Genomic DNA, 22,074 nt, shown 5'->3' on the forward strand with positions numbered 1-22,074 from the left:
AATCTGTCGTGGTGGGAAGGAAGGTTCAAATTGTAAAAATTCTCAAATCACAAAATCAAAATATCTGAAAGCTACTCTGTGTTACCTTTTTTATTTATTTATTATTTATAACATTACTATAATTAAATAATATATATGAAAAATATTGTATTATCAAATCTCTCATTTTGTAGCTCGCCCTCAAATAGGTGTATGATTTTATGAATATTTTAAAAAATTATCTGATATTTTAAATTTTAGTGATATTAGTCATTCAAAGAATATGTTAAGGACTAAGTTAAGTTGATGACAAATGAATGAATAAAAGATCAAATTGTTAAAATATAAAAACTGAATTGATAGTATTAGTGAGTGATTAAATATGAGATCAATTTGATGGTTCAATAGAGTCGATGATATTTTAAAGATATTCATAAAGAATATATACATCATTAATTGAATAAATCTAAAATGTTATTTTTGTTTATAATAGTGACTAAAAGATGTATATATTGATCATGTTAATGTCCACAAAATTCATTACCTGAATAAAAAACCTAGTACATGTCTAATTAGTTCCATGTCCACCAGAGCACGAAATTCATTAAAGTGTTTGTTTTGATTCCATGTCCACGTAATTCATTGCTTGTCCAATTAAAAAAATCCTTATAATTAATTTCAGTTTTCATTCAACGAAAAATAACTGCATGCAAGTGTTTTCGAGGAAAAAAAATTAGGGGTTGTAATTTGTGGTGTTCTGTGAATATCATACATACTAAGAATTAAAATCTTTCACTTCAGTCTCATGAGCATAGCTCAGTTGGTAGGACAATGCATTATTATATGCAGAGGTTGAGGTTCGAATTCTGGACACCCCACTTATTCACCTTATAAAGCGAATTCTAGTCGCTGGGTTACCTGACAAAAAAACAAAAAATCTTTCACTTCAACCCTGGACACCCCACTTATTCACCTTATAAAGTGAATTCTAGCCATTGTGTTACCTGACAAAAAAACAAAAAATCTTTCACTTCAATGAATCATGAAAACTCGTCAATATTATCGTTTTGAATTTTAAATTTACTAAGAACCCAAATATTTGTTATTCCTTAAAAAAAAATTATATGTGATTTATCTAAACTACCTTTAACAACTAGACTTTTCACCCGTGCTGCCGCACGGGTCATATATAGTTCAAAACATTACCTGCACTTTTTATTAAAAAATGTAGTTGCGATATATTATAAGGTCTGTTAAAATAACTCGTGTTATACGTATGTATGTTAATTTGTTTGGTAGAAATAAGCTTTTCACTGTCAGTATGTTTTGTTTGAAATAAGCATATATCAGTCAGAAAGTTAATGAGTCTGAAAGTTAGATTGCAATTGAGATATAATACATACTTGGAATATAAATGATTACATCAGTGTAGGTCTCAACATGCTTTAGATTAGAAAGCTGCCAATTAGTACATACTTGGAATATAAAGGATAACACCAGCATATCTGTCAAACTGGTTAGATTATAAAGCTGCCAATTAATTGTCCAAATACTAATATACATATAAATTGGTCTAAGGTGTATGCGTTTTCAGCAGATAAAAAAATCTGTCACGGAATGGCAGAACTAATTTAGAGTAGATATGAGAGAAGCAAGGTGATACTAAATGTATTTCAAATCACCTGCTTGTCTAAGTGGGCAAATAATTAAAAATAAAGTTTATTTGCACCAAAGTTTGGTTGCACACTCGCAATTTCATGGACAACACCAATTATATCTACAATATAATGACACATAGATGAATACCTAACAATTAATGAAAAAATATGGTCAATAAGAAATAGAAAACAAATATTAATGATTGAGTTATGACCTTCAAGCCTTTCTAATTTGCAGTTCCCTTTAAGGATCTCAGCAAAATGCTTAAAAAAGTATCGCTTTGTTGGTATGTCTTTCATCTCTTGGGCTTTGACAGTTGTGCCACCAAGAAACACAATTTTTTTTGAGTGATCACAAAGTTTTCATTAAAAATCATTGTCATACACAGCACCATTGTTGATGATACACGTCATATCTCCTTTGATCTTTCCCTTCCATTCAGGTGTGTGATCACCACGGATCAAAGCCAGAATCGTATCACCCTAAATTGAAAAAAAGAGTTGAGAAAATTTCAGTTTTGTTGAAAAAAATAATAACATTGAATATAAAAATAAGCAAAGAAATTGTTACCTTCGAATAAATCATAACCATTTCAAGATGCTCATTGCCCCAACACTATATCAAGAATACGAACAGCAAGTTTCCATGTTTCCTTAAGAGTCATTGACATTTTTGATAGCAACAACTGACCGTGACATCTTTCTGTGTGATAATAGGAAATATGCCAAGTCAGAGTTCAAAAAATGTTGAACCATAAATAAGTTTGCTGCACAAATTGAAGCTCAAAATCGATAAACAGTAGTCCTTGTTCATACATGTATAGATTCAAACTAAAAAAATGGAAAAAAATAGCAAGATTACATTGTAGATTTAAGTTTTTATGCAACTAAGAAAGAACAAAAATGCAGAACCATAAGAATGTTAAATCTTATTACATGCATGTACATATTCAAACTGGAAAAATGGACAGACCCGCAAGAAAACATTGGATTTCAAAGAATACGCCTTTTGGCTACAGCCAAGCCCATTGTGTCTGGGATCAGTCCCGGTTCTGCTACCATCGGAACATCCATGAATCATATCCTTACATATGCCGGAGCATACTTATACAATTGGGATTGAATCACCTATTTTAATTCAAAAGTAAAATAATATAATAAAAAATCTCATAGTGAAATATAATAAATCTTAATAGAATCGTACACAGAGATATCTTACTTACAAATTACACTTGATTCTAAAACTCATGCTTCATCCTATGGTAGATGTTTTAAAGTTTTTTAACAATAAACATGAAACTTCAAAGAAAAAAAATCAAAAAGCAAGTGAATTCAATGTTCCTTGAATTCACTTTGTTACAAAAAAAACTGACAGAAGCAGCCACATGAATAAGTGCAATGTAGCTTCTTCAACACTTGGTTTTGAATATATCAAAAATCTATATTACCTATCTAAGAGTCAAGAGATATATTGAATAAAAAGTTCAAATACTTGCAAGCTTGAGGGACCAATTTTTACTAACAGGATAGTATACAACTCACATTCAAACCATTTCAAAGATTGAAAAAATATGGAAGATAAAAGTTACCTGGTCCATAATTTTATAATTACCACACCTATCATTGGATACCTATCATTGGATACTTCAAGTCTAACCTCTTTCTATGTTTTAGACCAAGACATCTTCCAACTACTAATTAACAAAAAAAATGAGAAATATATATGAACCTATAGAAACAAAAAACTAATTCAAAAATGATCAAAGATATGGCATTTGGATGAATGGACAGAAATCCAAAAAGGTCCTATGTTCGCCAAATTAAGCTTACTAAAATATGCATTCTTTTTGGATTTTAATAGTCAATAGTCATCAATCATAAAAGATTACTTAAAGACGATAATATAAGTGAATAACTTCTTGTTTGATCTTCATACAAAATACTTAAAGCAATAAATACAAATTAAACAACAAATACACATCTCAATATATAGTCATAGCTTCAATAATGTAAAAGATTAATCAGTAAATTAATATCATAAAATAAAATATCGAAGCATTTCATGAATCACATTTATTGAAGCAACCTGTAATGTAGTCATGTCTTGGACTCAGTCAACATAAAGGAAACAAAACATTATTTAGTTTGTGGCTCAAAGTGATAATGTTTTAAAACATAAACATACACCAGAAAAGTTTTTTGGCACATCTAACAATGAGTAGGGAAAGTATGACCGCAAGAAAATGTCAGTTGGCTTACAATATCAGGTAGCATTATGTGCGCATTCCAAACAATTAGGCTTGAACCGAAGTCTAGTATCTATTTTCTGATAGAAACTTCAAAGATACTAACTCAAAGAAATCATTGTTTTCCTGTATAAGATGCAACAAAAGCCAAATTACTACCTTAATAATAATAATTTAAGCCAAATGATTCAGTTACTCACAATTTTACAACAAATCATCTAATACCATAAGAGAAGCATATATAAGCATTACCTTAATAGTCGAAATCAAATCGTCACTGAAATGGGTCGTCACTGCAACTTTGATTTATAGATCAGCCACCGAGATCAAAAGCCAGCGGAATTGAAAAATGATGACGTAGAAACAAATATTAGAATTTGTTTGCTCTTTGCTGTCAAAACAAATGAACCATACAATCTACATTAAATTCAAGAAACAAATAAACAAAACAAAATGAAAATTCTGAATATGTAAGCATCAGCTACAAATATTAGTCTAATGGATTTTAAAAAGTAAGAATGCCAGAACTAAGAATCGCTCAAGTTCTCGTTGTTATTGAGAGAATATATAATATGTTAGTACAAAAATTTTAAAAATTTTAATAGAGTTATTTTAAAACCCACAATCAGATAATAGAGAGTTTAAAACCCAACACCAACATTCAAAAAATTTCTAATTTTTTTAAACAATCTGGACTATCACATAATGCCAATACATTTTTGTTTGGTCTATAAATTCAACAAAATCAGATCAGATAAAAACTAAAACTGATAAGGGGTGTTGGTTTCTGATATACTGCTAAGGTTATAACCCTTTTTTTTTCTCTGATTCTCCCAACACATGCAAAATTAAAATTCAATGGCGAAACACAACACAACAACCGGGAGAACAAAATGAAAAACCCTGAAAATTAGAAATTAAGGGAGAACAAAACCAACCTATCATAATCAGTGTTGAATACAGAGAAAGAGAGATGAACTAAAGAAGGTATGAAGAGGAGTGAGAAGAGGAGTGAGAAAACCCTTTGTGCAGCGATTCTGATTTGATCAGAATCAAAGATGACTGCGGCGGAGTTGAAACGCTTGAGGGTGAGAGGAAATGATTAGAGATGGTGCTGCAATGGCTGGTGGTGGTGATACTGCAGAGCTGCGCTAGGATTATGGCGGCGGGAATCGATGGTGGTGGCGGATAGGTGTGAGAGAAAAAAGGAAAGGAAATGGGAATGGAGATGGATGTGAATATGTGTGTATTGGAAAAATGCAATGTTTTGTGTCATTGGTAAGGGGATAGATATTTTAGGTGGTGGTGGAGCTTCAGGAAGAGAGAAAGCGGTGCTAAATACAGAGGGGGAGAGGGAGAGAGAAAGCCTTGGAAAAAACACGTTAGAAGGGAAAAGAAAGAGCCACACGTTTTTTAAGTATTGAGCAGTGTACACAGTAATTGTCATGATTTACCTCATAATGAAAATGTGGCATTCAAATTTCAAATTTAGGAGCCAATTTAATTAAGCAACAGAGATTAATCTAACGGCTGGAATGATTTGGAGCCAAAAAATTAGGTTAAGTAAGTGGGATTAGGGTTAGGATGACTGCTAGGATTAGATATAAAAGATTCTTGAAATTTTAAAACGGGTCTCTCAATCCATGAATTATGAACCAATGCCCAAAAAATATCATAAAACTACCGTCGAATGAGATGAGATTTCAAGAGATAAAGGCAATATAACCGAAAAAATGGCTAAAACCACAAATCAAGTACAAACAAATGTGTATTATCATATAAGGAGAAATATCAAGTCATGTCTTTATTGGGTATCGTCAACCCATTTTTGTTATACGGGTGAGAGAGAAGGACATGGACTTCAACTTTCAATTTTTTCTTTAACTTTTTTTTTTTGTACAAAAGAGGGCAAAAGCCCAAGAAGAAAACTACAAAACTAAACGAACATTCCGAGGCATGCAAGCGCCGGATCTGTCATCAAAGAGAATATTTTGAAGCTCCCTCGGAGGAGTCTCCATTACATGGAAATCAAAAGTGTTCAAAGTTAAACTGAAGTTAGCTAACCAATCAGCTGCTCTATTGCCTTCACGCCAAGTATGGTTTATTTGAACATGACAATTCATGTTTTTAAACTCACGGATGCGCCGAATCAATGTAGGAGCACTCCCATTAATATTGCAATTTCCTGTTATCATGCCGACCAACACCTTGGAATCACTTTCAACTTGAAGGTGAGTAATCCCCCGTCTCCGAGCTAGCTCCAAACCCAAATACATGGCCCACATCTCTGCATGAAACACATCACAAGCTCCAATTTTACGAGCATAACTGATCAAACTGTTGGAACAAAATGTGTTTAACAATGAACCTTAAAGAGTTTTGATGATAACAAGGTATTAAAAATTGTAAATTGGACTAGCTAATATTTGTTCAAGTGTACAGGACCATAATTAAAAAGTTACATCATTGGTTGGTTCTGAATGAGCAAATAAAGAGCAAAAGAAAATGAAGCTTAGATGATTCTGAAGGCAAAGCGCTCCTGAAGTCAAGCTGCTCCTGAAGAAATACCGCTCCTGAAGTAAAGCTGCTCCTGAAGAATAATGCTTCTGAAGACAAGAGGTCCAGAAGCCACATCATCAGAAGCTGCACCATCAGAAGCTGCAGAAGTCACTTCATCAGAAGCTGCATCATCAGAAGCTGCCTCATCAGAAGCTATTTCACCAGAAGCTGAAGATCAACTGGATTTGCAAGAACATTCAAAGATTGAAGAATCTACATTGCAAAAGCTGTCTATTGGATTCGAAAACATAGCAGAAAATTAGTGGAACATTGCAACGGTCATTTCAAAGGTGTTTGAAGGCATGTGGTTGCAATTTGGACGAAAGCGTTGACATTGTACTATTGTACGAATTGTACAGCCACGTTCTCCACTGCTCTGTTTTGTGTCCACGCTTCAAGACAAGAAAACAGCTCCAGAATACGGTCTCGCCTGCATATATGTTCCTTTGGATAAGGAATGGATTTCAAATTGGTTCTTCATAGGACAACAACCAAATCAGGCAAAAGATCATTGGTGAAAGATCAAGCTTCAATAACGACTCTTTGGTGTGCTGGCAATTTCACAACGTCTCTTTCACACCTCTATATAAAGGAGTGAAGCCTAGAGATTTGGCAATGCAAGAACGCTGAACGAAAGACTCACAAGATTTTCACAAGTACCAAACCTCTGCTGAATTGTTCTGCATTCACTTAGAATTTCTGTGTCTCAAAGTCATATCTTAGAAATTCTTAAGTCCATTGAGTCTGTATCTGATTTGTATTGTGAGCACCTCTGATTGTATATCAAGTGTTCAACCTTAAACAATTTTCTGTGTAATTTTGTTTAGTTAGGAAGTCTCTTGCAGTTGTGCTTGAGCAGGAAGTCTCTTGATTGTGTTCTTGAGCAAAGGAAGTCTCTTGCTTGTGTGCTTGAGCATTGGAAGTCTCTTGCTTGTGTGCTTGAGCATTTGTAATCAGATATTACTCATAGTGAAATCTCCTTGGAAGTGCAAGGGGGACTGGACTACTTCCGGATTGTGGAAGGAACCAGTATAATTGCTTTGTGTCGTTCTTCTTCTCTCTCTCTGTTTTATTCCGCTGCATTTAGATTCTGATTATCACTTCAGAAGCTGTCTCACCTAGCTTCTGATCAGTGTGTTCAGTTTTTTAGGAGAAACGAAGAATTTGTCAAAACACAATTCAACCCCCCTTCTTGTGTTTTTTCTCACCTTCAATTGGTATCTAGAGCCTTGGTCTGTTGTGTATCACTTAACCGTGCAACAGTCAAAGATCTGAGAAAAACATGTCTACTCCTCCTCCTACTGGTCCTAGTGATACTAGCTATAAACATGTCTCACATGATTATAGTGATAGTAAGAAAACCAGTGTTGGAAAAGTTCCAAAGTTCAATGGAGATGCTGAAGAGTTCTCTTGGTGGAAGACCAACTTTTACAGTTACATCATGAGCCTGGATGAAGAATTATGGGATATTCTGGAAGATGGTGTTGGTGATTTAGTCCTTGATGAAGAAGGAGCTGCTGTGGATAGAAAGAAACATACTCCAGAACTGAGGAAACTTTACAAGAAGCATCATATTATCAGAGGAGCCCTTGTCACTGCCATACCCAAAGCAGAGTATATGAAGATGAGTGACAAATCCACTGCTAAAGCTATGTTTGCTTCTCTCTGTTCAAATTATGAAGGGAGCAAGAAGGTCAAAGAAGCAAAGGCTCTCCTGCTTGTACATCAGTATGAGTTATTCAAGATGAAGGATGATGAAACTATTGAGGAGATGTACTCAAGGTTTCAAACCTTAGTTTCTGGGCTACAGATTCTAAAGAAGAGCTATGTTGCTTCTGATCATGTAAGCAAGATACTCAGAAGCTTACCTGCCAGATGGAGACCAAAAGTGACTGCCATTGAGGAAGCTAAAGATTTAAACACTTTAAGTGTCGAAGATCTTGTTAGTTCTCTCAAAGTTCATGAGTTAAGTCTTAATGAACATGAGTCTACTAAGAAGAGTAAATCAATAGCTCTTCCATCCAAAGGCAAGTCATCAAAAGCTCTCAAAGTGGTTGAATCTGAAGAGGAAGAACAGTCAAGTTCAGATTCTGAACCAGATGCTGCTGAAATGGCCATGCTCTCAAACAGACTTCAATATCTGGCCAAGAAGAACAGAAAGTTTCTCTCCAGAAGGGGTAACTCCAGAAGCTCAAAGAAAGAAGATCAGAAGGGATGCTTCAACTGTAAGAAGCCTGGACACTTCATTGCTGAATGCCCTGATCTTCAAAGAGAAAAGTCAAAGGACAAGTCAAAGAGGTCTACATTCAAACCAAGCAAACTCAAGAAGCAGATTAAGCAGAGTTTAATGGCAACCTGGGATGATTTGGGTAGTGAATCTGGATCTGATAAAGAGGAAGCTGATGAAGATGCAAAGGTAGCTGTTGGGTTGGTAGCAACAGCAACTTCAGAAGCTGGATCAGATTCAGACTCAGAAGATGAAAACGAGGTATATTCCAAAATTCCCAGAGATGAACTTGTTGAGTCACTTAAAGAACTTCTTACACATTTTGAAGTAAGAACCAATGAGTTGAAGGATTTAAAAGAAAAATATGCTGATTTGGTACAACAGCAAAAATCAACTCTATTGGATCTGAAAGCTTCTGAACAAGGACTTAGGGGCTTTGACTTCATGTGTAAAACATATGAAGATCAGCTCAGGTTCTTATGTCAGAAGCTACAAGAAAAGTGTAATGAAAAACCTTTAAGTAACCATGAAATTGCTCTTGAAGATTTTATTATATCTGGCATTGACAGAAGCAGAGTGGCTTCTATGATTTATAGCATTTACAAGAACAACGGCAGAGGAATTGGTTTTCCAGAAGTGAAACTTGAGAAAACCAATCTAAAATCTTGTTGTGAATGCATCAAGGAAGGTCTGAAAACATTCTTTGTACCAGAAGGGGCTGAGTTGGAAACTGTTGTTCAATCAGAACCTGAAGCTTCTAGTCCTAAGGCTAAGATTACTTCAACGCCAAAGAACTCTAAGTCAAAGGCTATGATCAAATCTGATTCCAAGACTTCAAAGGTCAGGATCCTGAAAAGATCAGAACCTATTCCTCAGAGTCTGGTGAAACCAAAATCTGGGGTTCTGAAGTCTAAGTTTCAGAAGAAGATAGTTACTGCTTCTGAAGTACCAAAACCTAAGGTGATGGTTAATCAGAAGCAACCCAACTCACATCACAAGGTACAAGAAGTGAAGAGTAAAGCCTTAAGTACTAACCTTCCAGGACCCATAGAACAATGGGTACCTAAATCTAAAAATGTCAATGATGCAGGTATGTCTAAGAGCAGTGCCAAAGCAAAGATCATGGTACCTAGACAGCGGTTGCTCAAGACACATGACAGGAGACAAGTCCATGTTCCTCAGCCTAACAATGAAAGAGGGAGGAAATGTGAAATTTGGGGGCAACCAGTCAGGCAAGATCATAGGTACAGGAACTATTGGTAATTCCTCTACCTCAATTAATAATGTATGGTTGGTAGATGGTCTTGAACATAACCTTTTGAGCATTAGTCAATTTTGTGATAATGGTTATGATGTGCTTTTTGAAAAACCCAACTGTACAGTAATCAACAAGAAAGACAAATCCATTGTGTTCAAGGGAAAGAGAGTTGACAATGTCTATAAAATCAATTTTTCTGAACTGGCTGATCAGAAGGTGGTTTGCCTACTATCAGTGAATGATAAGAAATGGATGTGGCACAGAAGGTTGGGACATGCTAACTGGAGGTTAATCTCTAAGCTTAGTAAGTTACAACTCGTGAAAGGGCTACCAGACATTGACTATCATTCAGATGCACTCTGTGGTGCATGTCAGAGAGGGAAAATTGTGAAATCATCTTTTAAAACCAAAGACATTGTTTCAACCTCAAGACCTTTAGAATTACTCCATATTGATTTATTTGGACCAGTGAGTACTGCATCCCTATATGGAAGTAGATATGGACTAGTCATTGTTGATGATTACAGCAGATGGACTTGGGTGAAATTCATAAAGAGTAAAGATGTTGCGTGTGATGTATTCAGTAGCTTCTGCACTCAAATTCAATCTGAAAAAGAATCAAAAATTTTGAAAGTCAGAAGTGATCATGGTGGAGAATTTGAAAATGAGCCATTTGAAGCTTTTTGTGAAAAACATGGAATTTTCCATGAGTTCTCTTCTCCTAGAACACCACAACAAAATGGGGTTGTAGAGAGAAAGAATAGAACTTTACAAGAAATGGCCAGAACCATGATTCATGAAAACAATTTACCAAAACATTTTTGGGCAGAAGCAGTGAATACAGCATGCTATGTTCAAAACAGGATCTATATTAGACCTATTTTGGAGAAAACAGCATATGAACTCTTTAAAGGAAGAAAACCCAATATCTCTTACTTTCATCAATTTGGATGTACATGTTACATTCTGAACAACAAGCTCTACCTAAAGAAATTTGATGCCAAGGCCCAAAGAGGAATCTTTTTAGGTTACTCTGAAAGGTCAAAGGCATACAGAGTGTATAATTCAGAAACACTTTGTGTTGAAGAATCTATGCACGTTAAATTTGATGACAAGGAGCTTGAAGATAAAACTTCAAAGCAAGGTGAAAGTTCTGCAGAGATACAGGTTCCTGAAGCTACTCCAGAACCTGATCAGATAGCTGAATCTGAAGATAGTCCAGAAGCTGAACCCACATCAGAAGCACAAGATGAAGCTGCTTCTGATGAAGCACAAGATGGCTCACATCAAGCAGATCCTCCCAGAAACACATTCAAACACAAGTCTTCACATCCTGAGGAGCTAATCATTGGAAACAAAGATAGTCCAAGAAGAACAAGATCACATTTCAGACAAGAGGAGTCAATGATTGGACTAATCTCAATGATTGAACCTACAACAGTTGATGAAGCACTTTCAGATGATGGATGGATCCTAGCCATGCAAGAAGAGTTGAATCAATTTCAAAGAAATGATGTGTGGGATCTGGTACCCAAACCTCAGCACAAGAACATTATTGGAACAAAATGGGTATTCAGAAACAAGCTGAATGAGCAAGGTGAAGTAACAAGAAACAAAGCCAGGCTTGTTGCACAAGGGTATAGTCAACAAGAAGGCATTGATTACACTGAAACGTTTGCTCCAGTTGCAAGATTGGAAGCAATCAGGTTACTTCTTTCCTATGCAGTTAATCATGGCATAATATTATATCAAATGGATGTCAAGAGTGCATTTCTAAATGGTGTCATAGAAGAATAAGTGTATGTCAAGCAACCTCCTGGATTTGAGGATATTAAATATCCTGACCATGTTTTTAAACTGAAGAAATCACTATATGGCTTGAAACAAGCTCCCAGAGCTTGGTATGATAGACTAAGTAATTTCTTAATCAAAAATGATTTTAAAAGGGGACAGGTTGATACTACACTCTTCAGAAGGACCCTTGAGAAAGATATTCTTGTTGTGCAAGTATATGTTGATGATATAATATTTGGTTCTACTAATGCATCTCTTTGCAAGGAATTTTCTGAGTTAATGCAGGATGAATTTGAAATGAGCATGATGGGAGAGCTGAAGTTCTTCCTGGGCATTCAAATCAATCAATGCAAAGATGGAGTCTATGTTCATGAATCAAAGTACACAAAGGAGCTTCTGAAGAAGTTCAAACTTGAAGATTGTAAAGTGATGAACACTCCAATGCACCCTACGTGCACCTTAAGCAAAGAAGATGAAGGAGCTAAAGTAGATCAGAAGCTGTATAGAGGTATGATTGGTTCTTTGTTATACCTCACTGCATCTAGGCCAGATATTTTATTCAGTGTATGCTTGTGTGCAAGATTCCAATCAGATCCTAGAGAATCTCATATGACTGCTGTCAAGAGAATCTTCAGGTATTTGAAAGGAACAACTAATCTTGGACTCCTTTACAGGAAATCCTTAGATTACAAGCTAATTGGATTCTGTGATGCTGATTATGCTGGTGATAGGATTGAAAGAAAGTCAACCAGTGGCAATTGTCAATTTCTGGGTGATAATCTTATATCCTGGGCTAGCAAAAGACAAACAACTATTGCTATGTCTACAGTAGAAGCAGAATACATTTCAGCTGCAAGTTGTTGTACACAACTACTTTGGATGAAACATCAGTTGGAAGATTATCAGATAACTGCTAACAATATTCCCATTTATTGTGATAATACTGCTGCTATTTGTTCGTCTAAAAATCCAATTTTGCATTCAAGAGCCAAGCACATTGAAATCAAACACCATTTTATCAGAGATTATGTTCAAAAAGGAATTTTAGATATACAATTCATTGATACTGAAAATCAATGGGCTGATATATTTACTAAGCCTTTAACTGTTGAAAGATTTGATTTTATAAAGAAAAATTTGAACATGCATTACGTGTCTGATTAGATGTTTGCTTGCTCCTGAATAGGATTTTAGGTTCTGAAGTTAGTTCAGAAGCAGTAGTCCATCAGAAGCTCTTTATTGAGGTTCTGAGGAAAACTCGCTTCTGATGACGTCAGCATCTGAAGTCCAGAAGCTGGATTTATTGCTTCTGAATAGTTGAATTAGTGGAAACGTTGGGAGTTACTTTTTAAAAGTAACTTCTGGCCCACTAATTTGGTAGTTACTCTGTGAACTTCTTACGTGGCCTGTATGTGTTGGTGTATAACTAAAAAGGGCAATGATGATTTAATAGCTTTGAAAGTACTTTTCACGCGCCCCCAATTTTGTCATTAATGTTATGTTTGTTTGTCTCTTTTGAATTGCAATCGTTTTACTTTTAACACTTTGACTATTCACACACTACTCACTCACAACAAACACATTTGCTCTCAAACCTCTTGCGAAGTAAGCGCATTCTCTCAAACTTAGAACCCTAAAATCTTCATCTTCTTCAAATCTTCGTCAATCATCAAATGGCATCATCAAGCTCAAAAGTTTCAGAATCTACATCAAACAAGCAAAGCGTATCAGAATCTGGGTCCATCTACAAAGAGAAGACTATGGATATTCCATGGAATTCCTTAATCGTCCAAGTAGAATCACCAGTGGATTTCACTTCACTCAAGAAGTACGAAGTGGACATGGAAGGCTACGTAGAAACTCAGAAACTGTCTGGCTACTTCAACATGCTAAATGGGCCAACATATGTGAACTTGGTCAAAGATTTCTGGTTAAGGGCTGAAATTGTCAATAGAAAGCCTGTGAAGGCAGCAGATAAACCAGCTGGGTCGAAGAAAGGAAAGAAGGAGATTGAGTTGAATCCCACTTCCTTCAGTAGCATTGAGATAAGGTCTGAAGTGATGGGTATTCCTGTAATCATCACAGAGGAGATAGTTGCTAAAGCTTGTAGAATGGATGCAGAAGGAAGGTTTCAAGAAATTGTTAAGAAGGATGATGTCCTGCTGCAAAACTACTACAACACTCTTCTGGGTGGTAACAAAGATGCTAAGCCTTCTGAAATGGAGATTCACAATAGAATGTTGGTGAAATTCAGCAACGATTGCTTCTTTCAAAGAGCAGGTGGGTCTGATCAACCCAACAACCAACAGAAGCTAGCAATCTATTTCATGACCAATCTGGAAAAGATAAACTTTCCAAGATATGTATTGGATCATCTCTACTGGGCTATTAATGAAAGCACAGTCAAAGGAAGGAAACAAGTGCCCTATGGAAGATTGCTCTCTGAGATCTTTTATCAAGGGAAAGTGCTGGATTTGTTGAGAAGAACAAGGGATGCTTCTGATAAATGCTTCGAAGTTTCTACTGCAGAGAAGACTATCAGTAGCAAGACTTTGCATTCAATGCACTTTTTCAAGACAGCTCCTAAAGATGAGAAATGGTTGGAGTTGACCACAGAAGAATCTGAGATTATCAGGGACTTTCCTTCCATAGTTAAGGAAAGTAATCCTGAACACTTAGCTAGATTAGTAGCTGAGTACGTCTTGGAGGAAGATGCGAGGTCTCAGGAGGAAGCTGCTCTTGCTAAAGGGAAAGGCAAGAAGGCCAAAGCAGTTGCTGTGTCAGAAGCTGCTGTTTCAGATGCACCTAAAGGGAAAAGGGCCAGAACTAGTTCTGAATCTGATGCTGCTCCTACTAAAGGAAAGAAGGCCAGAACCAGTACTGAGTCAGAAGCTGCTATTGCTAAAGTTGCTAAGTCTGAAGCTAAACCTGTTTCTATCAAGGATAAAGGAAAGATGCAGAAGATTGGTGCTGCTTCTATTCCTCAGAAGAGAAGAAAAGGTAAGGCAGACTTGGTAATCACTCAAGAGCAGCTGGAGGAAGCTCTTGAAGAAATGGAGAAAGAAGAGGCTGATCCCAAGCTGAAGAAGAAGAAGACTCCCCTTCAACTTGTGAGTCCTATGGTTGAGATGACTCCAATAAGGAAAAGGATGGCAGATGAACGTGCTTCTGAACTTATTTCAGACAAAAAGGATCTAAAAGCACAATACACTCATCAAAGAGATGAAAAGCTCAAGGCCTTGGGTATGGAAGATTGTGATAGGTACTTCAAAGAGAAATTGGCTGAAGTAAGAGCCATTGCTGGTAAGCCTACTGAAGACAATGAGGAAGACGATATGATGCTCATTTTTGAAAATGCTCCAGAAGAGGGAACTTCAGAAGTAGTTCCTCAAGCTGCTAGTCCACAGAAGATCTCTTCTGAAGCTGGCCCTGCAGATCAGGTAATTCAGATTCCAGTCACCTCTATCCCCATTTCACCTTCTTCACCATCAGTACCTGAACCAATAGAAGACACTTCTGTCTTAGACAATCTTGCTCTCCACTACTCAGGTGAGTTACCCATAGACAAATCTACTTCAGAAAAGGCCTCTGAAGCAACTCCAGAAGCAGCTGCTTCTGAAAATGTTGTTTCAGAAAACCCCCATCAACAAACACCTGAACCACATAAACCCACAACACCCCCACAATCACCAACAGCTACCATTGACCCCCAACTCAACACTCAAACATCAACTTCACCACAACAACCATCAACTGAAACTGACTTTCAACCTTTACCTGAACACTCCCCAGAACCAACTCCTATGGATGTTGACATCTCTCTAGTCAATGTTCAAGCCTCAACCTCTACCACTCACATTGCCTCTGACCAGCCTTCATCTTCAAACACACAAACACACTTTACCATTCCAGTTCCTAACCCTGTTCAAGATTTGGAAATCAGTGATTCTGATCTTGAAATCCTTGAACAACCACCCTCAAACATCCTGGAATCTGGATATATCAATGCTGAGCTTCTCACAATCCTGAGTCAGTTGCATAATCTTGTGGATCAACGAAGGACAATTGATCTCACAAGTGCATATGAAGACTTCTGGGCATCTCTTCAGAACCGGGCAGCTGAGCTTATTGAAGAGATCAAGGCTAAATGCATCAGAGTCAAGCAAGCCTCAGTCAGAAGGCTAATGGAAAATCTGAATCAGAGTCTTAGAGTAAGAAGTCCTACACTGCTCCTGGCAAACCAGCCTTTCTTCTTTGAAACGGATTACTTGACCAGAGAAGCCAGGTTGTGTAAGCTTCTGAAGAAACAGATGGCACAGCAGCAGCAAGAAGCTAGAGAAAGGGAACAAGCTCTTCTCCAGAGCCAACAACAACTTGAAGAACTGTTGCAGAAGAAAATTGAAGAGATGGAGAAGATGAAGAAACAACAACAAACCAACCCTTAGTTGCACACCCATGTGTTTTTCTTTTTGTTTGTTGTTTGTTTTAAATTCCTAGTCCTTGCTTCTGAAACCATCGTGTTTTATTTCTCTATGCTTCTTAATGCTTACTGGTTCTGACTGATTAGCTGCTTCTGATTATTGATATTCATGTTCCTATACTCTGCTCTGATTTATTTAGTTAATTTCCTATTATACTCTCTCATGTTTGAGTTTTTCTCATATCTTTTTGTCTTTTATGCTTAAATTTATTTTTTATTTTTTTTGATATTGACAAAAGGGGGAGTATATGTGACAAGTATTTAAAGGCTCTGAGCCCCATTAATGGCATTTGAAATTTTTGAAAAACTTCTATCATTTTGACCTTATTGGTATAATCTATGAACGAACGAAGAAGTATCAAAATTCAAATAAAATTAATTGAACCATTCTTCTTTTCTATAAGTTAATTCTTTCAATGATTCAATTTTTTTTTAATGCTCTGATATTTTTATTGTGCGAAAATTGAATTTAATTAACCTGGATAGAGCTTAGGGGGAGCTTACAAACCTCACCTTAAAGACTATCAGACTCAGGGGGAGTTTGAGCTTACAAACCTCAGACTCTGAGCTTACAAACCTCAGAACCCCAAAGTCAACTTGTTAATTAGATTAACAACAATTGATCAATTTTAAATACTTTTGTTTGTCATCATCAAAAAGGGGGAGATTGTTGGAACAAAATGTGTTTAACAATGAACCTTAAAGAGTTTTGATGATAACAAGGTATTAAAAATTGTAAATTGGACTAGCTAATATTTGTTCAAGTGTACAGGACCATAATTAAAAAGTTACATCATTGGTTGGTTCTGAATGAGCAAATAAAGAGCAAAAGAAAATGAAGCTTAGATGATTCTGAAGGCAAAGCGCTCCTGAAGTCAAGCTGCTCCTGAAGAAATACCGCTCCTGAAGTAAAGCTGCTCCTGAAGAATAATGCTTCTGAAGACAAGAGGTCCAGAAGCCACATCATCAGAAGCTGCACCATCAGAAGCTGCAGAAGTCACTTCATCAGAAGCTGCCTCATCAGAAGCTATTTCACCAGAAGCTGAAGATCAACTGGATTTGCAAGAACATTCAAAGATTGAAGAATCTACATTGCAAAAGCTGTCTATTGGATTCGAAAACATAGCAGAAAATTAGTGGAACATTGCAACGGTCATTTCAAAGGTGTTTGAAGGCATGTGGTTGCAATTTGGACGAAAGCGTTGACATTGTACTATTGTACGAATTGTACAGCCACGTTCTCCACTGCTCTGTTTTGTGTCCACGCTTCAAGACAAGAAAACAGCTCCAGAATACGGTCTCGCCTGCATATATGTTCCTTTGGATAAGGAATGGATTTCAAATTGGTTCTTCATAGGACAACAACCAAATCAGGCAAAAGATCATTGGTGAAAGATCAAGCTTCAATAACGACTCTTTGGTGTGCTGGCAATTTCACAACGTCTCTTTCACACCTCTATATAAAGGAGTGAAGACCTAGAGATTTGGCAATGCAAGAACGCTGAACGAAAGACTCACAAGATTTTCACAAGTACCAAACCTCTGCTGAATTGTTCTGCATTCACTTAGAATTTCTGTGTCTCAAAGTCATATCTTAGAAATTCTTAAGTCCATTGAGTCTGTATCTGATTTGTATTGTGAGCACCTCTGATTGTATATCAAGTGTTCAACCTTAAACAATTTTCTGTGTAATTTTGTTTAGTTAGGAAGTCTCTTGCAGTTGTGCTTGAGCAGGAAGTCTCTTGATTGTGTTCTTGAGCAAAGGAAGTCTCTTGCTTGTGTGCTTGAGCATTGGAAGTCTCTTGCTTGTGTGCTTGAGCATTTGTAATCAGATATTACTCATAGTGAAATCTCCTTGGAAGTGCAAGGGGGACTGGACTACTTCCGGATTGTGGAAGGAACCAGTATAATTGCTTTGTGTCGTTCTTCGTCTCTCTCTCTCTGTTTTATTCCGCTGCATTTAGATTCTGATTATCACTTCAGAAGCTGTCTCACCTAGCTTCTGATCAGTGTGTTCAGTTTTTTAGGAGAAACGAAGAATTTGTCAAAACACAATTCAACCCCCCTTCTTGTGTTTTTTCTCATCTTCACAAACAAGTGCCATTGATATCGCGAAGAAGGCCACCACATCCGGAAAGGTTAATTGAGCTTTAATGCGCACCATCACAGTTGAGCTTGACCCAACCATCCTGAGGCCATTTCCACCCAATGAAAATAGTATCCTTTTGATGAGACCATCTAGTCACATGTGTTTGTTCGCAACTATCAATCTCCATTGTCATCTTGAGAATAACATTTGTTGGATTGTTGGGACGCTGAAAATATTCTTCAAATATGTTTTTGTTCCTCCACTTCCATAAGTACAAACACGCCACCATGAAAATGGTCTGCCAACCTTTTTTGTGTGCTCCTGCAAATTTGTTGTTTAGGTTGTCGAATATCCAATCCCTGCAATTCAAAGAAAAGAAATCAGTAATGTGATTAGATGCTAAAAGCCTAATCCAAACTTGGGTTGCTTGAACGCAATCCCTTAACACATGGATTAACGTTTCATCTTCATTTCCACAAATTGGGCAAGTGGGGGACACCCCAATCCCCCATCTGCTTCTACGATAATTAGTAAGGAGACGCTGATGGGCCGCAATCCACATGAAAGTTTGAATTCTGTGAGGACCCTTCCAATCCCATATGCCTTTCCAACTCCCCTCAATGGAAATGTTACGCTCTCGTTGGAGGTTGAAGGCACTTTTTACAGTGAAGCGACGAGTATTGGTTCCAATCCACCCTATTGCATCTGGGCCATCTGTGTCCTTTGGTGCTGGAATTGCCACCACTTGATTCATCACGTTGTGTAGAAGGTGACTGGAAAGAAAATTGATATCCCAATCTCCTGCATCTGTTAGAGCATCTTTAACTGCAAAGGTAGTATCAATTGTTTGTTGAGTAGACAGGTTCATGAGAGAACGACCACTAGGCATCCATTTATCCAACCAAAAATTTATATGCATACCATCTCCTAATTTCCAAACGACATGGTTCTGGAACTTGTCCCAAATACTAGCTAAGGCCTTCCACAAAGGTGAGTCATAAGGTTGCAAGCTGATAGAAACCCGAAGATCTTTATCTCTACCATACATTTTCATAAGAAAGGCTTCATTCATTTGACGAGGGCTCCTAATACCTAGACCTCCATCCATCTTAGACAAGCAACAAACTTCCCAACTGATTAAATGAGGCTTACGAGTCTGGTCATTGCCACCCCACAAGAAACATCTATGAATTTTCTCCATTTCATCACATAAAGTTTTGGGAAGCTTGGCATACTGCATGTGATAGTAGGGAATGGAACTAAGAACAAATTTACAGAGGGTAAGTCTTCCAGTTAAGCGAAGACACTGATGTTTCCATCCACTCAGTCTGTTTTGAATTATCCCAATAATTTGAATTATCCACCCAAATATTTTCCAATATTAGCAACTGGAGTGTAACCTGTGTGTTGCAAAATATCATCCCTAAGTTGCTGATCAACATTCTTGGAAAAAAATATCTGAGTTTTTTTATTGTTAATTTTTTGCCCTGAAGCATCACAAAAAAGGTCCAAACAATGCATAATACAATGAGCTTGTTCAATTGAGGCCTATGCAAAAAGAAGAAGATCATCAACAAAAAGTAGATGAGATATTTGAGGTCCCGTTCTACCTGCACGCATAAGCTTCCAATAATTAGCCTATACCTGATCGGAAATAATGTGAGAGAGACGCTCCATACAAATGACGAATAGGTAAGGGGAAAGAGGGTCCCCCTGCCGAATTCCTCTTGTAGGAGCGAAAACTTCAATTTTATCACCGTTCCAAAGAATTTTATAAGTGGGAGAAGTGATGCAATGATGGATAATGGTAACAATCTTAGGAGGAAACTTACAATCATCCAAACATTTCTCAATAAAATTCCAATTAAGACGATCATATGCTTTTTCAAGATCAATCTTAATGGACATAAACATTTTGTTACCTCTCATTTTAGACATAGAGTGCACCATTTCTTGAGCTACAATAATATTATGATGAATTGTGCGACCAGGAATAAAACTAGATTGGTAAGGAGAGATAATACCATTTAGCAGAGGCTTGTGTTGACAACCACTTTAGTAATAATTTTATAAATAACATTACATAACGCAATGGGGCGAAATTGTGAAATAAACTCAGGTTTATCAATTTTAGGAATTAAAACAAGTAGTGTATTATTAATAGAGGAAATAAGAGAAGGATTAGACCACACCTGATTCACATAATGATAAACTGAGTCAGCAATGGTATCCCAACTTTGTTGGAAAAATAAAGCAGGGTAACCATCCTCAATGAACTATTCAACGAGGTTTCTTCAAAAATTATTAGAGAAAACATAAAAGTATCTGGTCTATAATGGTTTGCATATTTTTTATTAGACGAAGATTTATAATACACATCTTGTAATTCAATGAACTGTGGTTGAGTCTTTTATCAATCAAGATTTTACCTTTCTTCCAAGTAGATTAATATAACAAAATTTTCTTCTATATGAGTGCGTACATGGCAAGCAAATGTTTAACTGTTCTTATAGTAATATATTTCTTTTGACCATGTTAATTTCGACTTGGTAATTGATCAATAAAAGTTTGACATTTTTTTAATGAATAAACATCTTTCAATTAATTAACAGGGCTATCCCCTAACATCGCCAACAAAAAACAATCTACTAAAATTCTATAGGAAAGAAAATAGAGTTCCAACTATTCAACGAGGTTTCTTCAAAAAAAAAAAAAAACTATTCAACGAGGTGAAAAAACAAAAAATAAAAAAATAATAGCGAAAGTCTAATAAAAATGGAGTGATTCTTGAATGGTCACGGGACCAAGAAATTGGCATTTGGACAAATCCAATCAAAAGCTGACACCTCAAAATTATCCAAATAAAATTACTAAATAATTATAATAGAGAGAGAAAGTGTTTTTGACATTAAAAATAAGAGAAATATGTAAAATAAAAGCACCAAAGAGAGAGAAAGGAAAACTGATGCCACTGAGGGAGACTACGGCGACGGTATGGTCGGCAACGATGGGCATGCCGGAAGCAGATGCCTGAAGCAGCGATGACGACGGTGAAGACTGCTGCATGACGATGAATTTTGATTAAGATCTGACATAGTGATTTATTCTCGACTAAACTAAACTCTGATATTATTATTTTTATTTCTAAAATTAAGTTTGTTAAATTTGATTTAGAATATGTTAAATGTTGTTGGCATTGATGATGATTCTGATAATGATAATGGAATCAAATGATTACAATGAAGAATAAAACAGAACCGGTCACCGGAAAATGGAGAGGTGGAGGAAGAAGAAACTTAGAACGAGGTTGAGAAGGGAGAAACAGAAGCTCATTTGATCGGCGATGAGTTTATCGTAGCCGGAGAGAGTGGGAGCGCCGCCGGAGAGAGAGAGGGACAGCGGTGGTCGTCGTCGTCGCCATTGTCATTGTTTCCGGCCTGTCCTTCTCTCCTGGCATGCATCGTTTTCCTCTCTCTCTTGCTTTTATTTTACAGCTTTCTTTTTTATTTTAATGTCAAAAACTCTCTCTCTCGTTTTGTTATAATTATTTATTATTTTATTTAAATTTTTGTGAGGTGTAGGATTTTGATTGGATGTGACCAAATGTAAATTTCTTGGTCCCGTGACCTTCCAAGAGTTTCTCATAAAAATGTATCAAATTGAACCCGTACTTGGCAAACACATATACTACCCGGTTTGCTACACAAAATCACACGCTTCAAAGAGTATTGATCGAGTTGACACAAGATACAAATAATTTGATTTGGTAGCAAGAAGCAAAGAT

At 36.6% G+C, this 22,074-nt stretch overlaps 1 long non-coding RNA gene across 5 annotated transcripts; it reads right to left on the minus strand.

The window, feature by feature from the left end:
- Nucleotides 1-1,408: 1,408 nt before the first annotated feature.
- Nucleotides 1,409-5,267, minus strand: LOC146911789 (uncharacterized). 5 transcript variants are annotated; one of them, XR_015014593.1, is made up of 6 exons: nt 4,822-5,267; nt 4,136-4,274; nt 3,897-4,009; nt 2,611-2,765; nt 2,209-2,340; nt 1,409-2,120 (listed from the first exon to the last, which is right to left on the minus strand). It is a non-coding gene; the product is annotated as an uncharacterized LOC146911789 (long non-coding RNA). The 5 variants fall into 5 exon arrangements; XR_015014592.1 differs by having other exon boundaries at nt 3,724-4,009; XR_015014591.1 differs by having other exon boundaries at nt 3,227-4,009.
- Between the last annotated feature and the right edge of the window lie 16,807 nt (nt 5,268-22,074).

The sequence above is a fragment of the Medicago sativa genome, chromosome 6 (genome assembly GCF_051527215.1).
Source record: "Medicago sativa cultivar Bolivia chromosome 6, Bolivia_mono, whole genome shotgun sequence".
Lineage (NCBI taxonomy): Eukaryota > Viridiplantae > Streptophyta > Magnoliopsida > Fabales > Fabaceae > Medicago > Medicago sativa.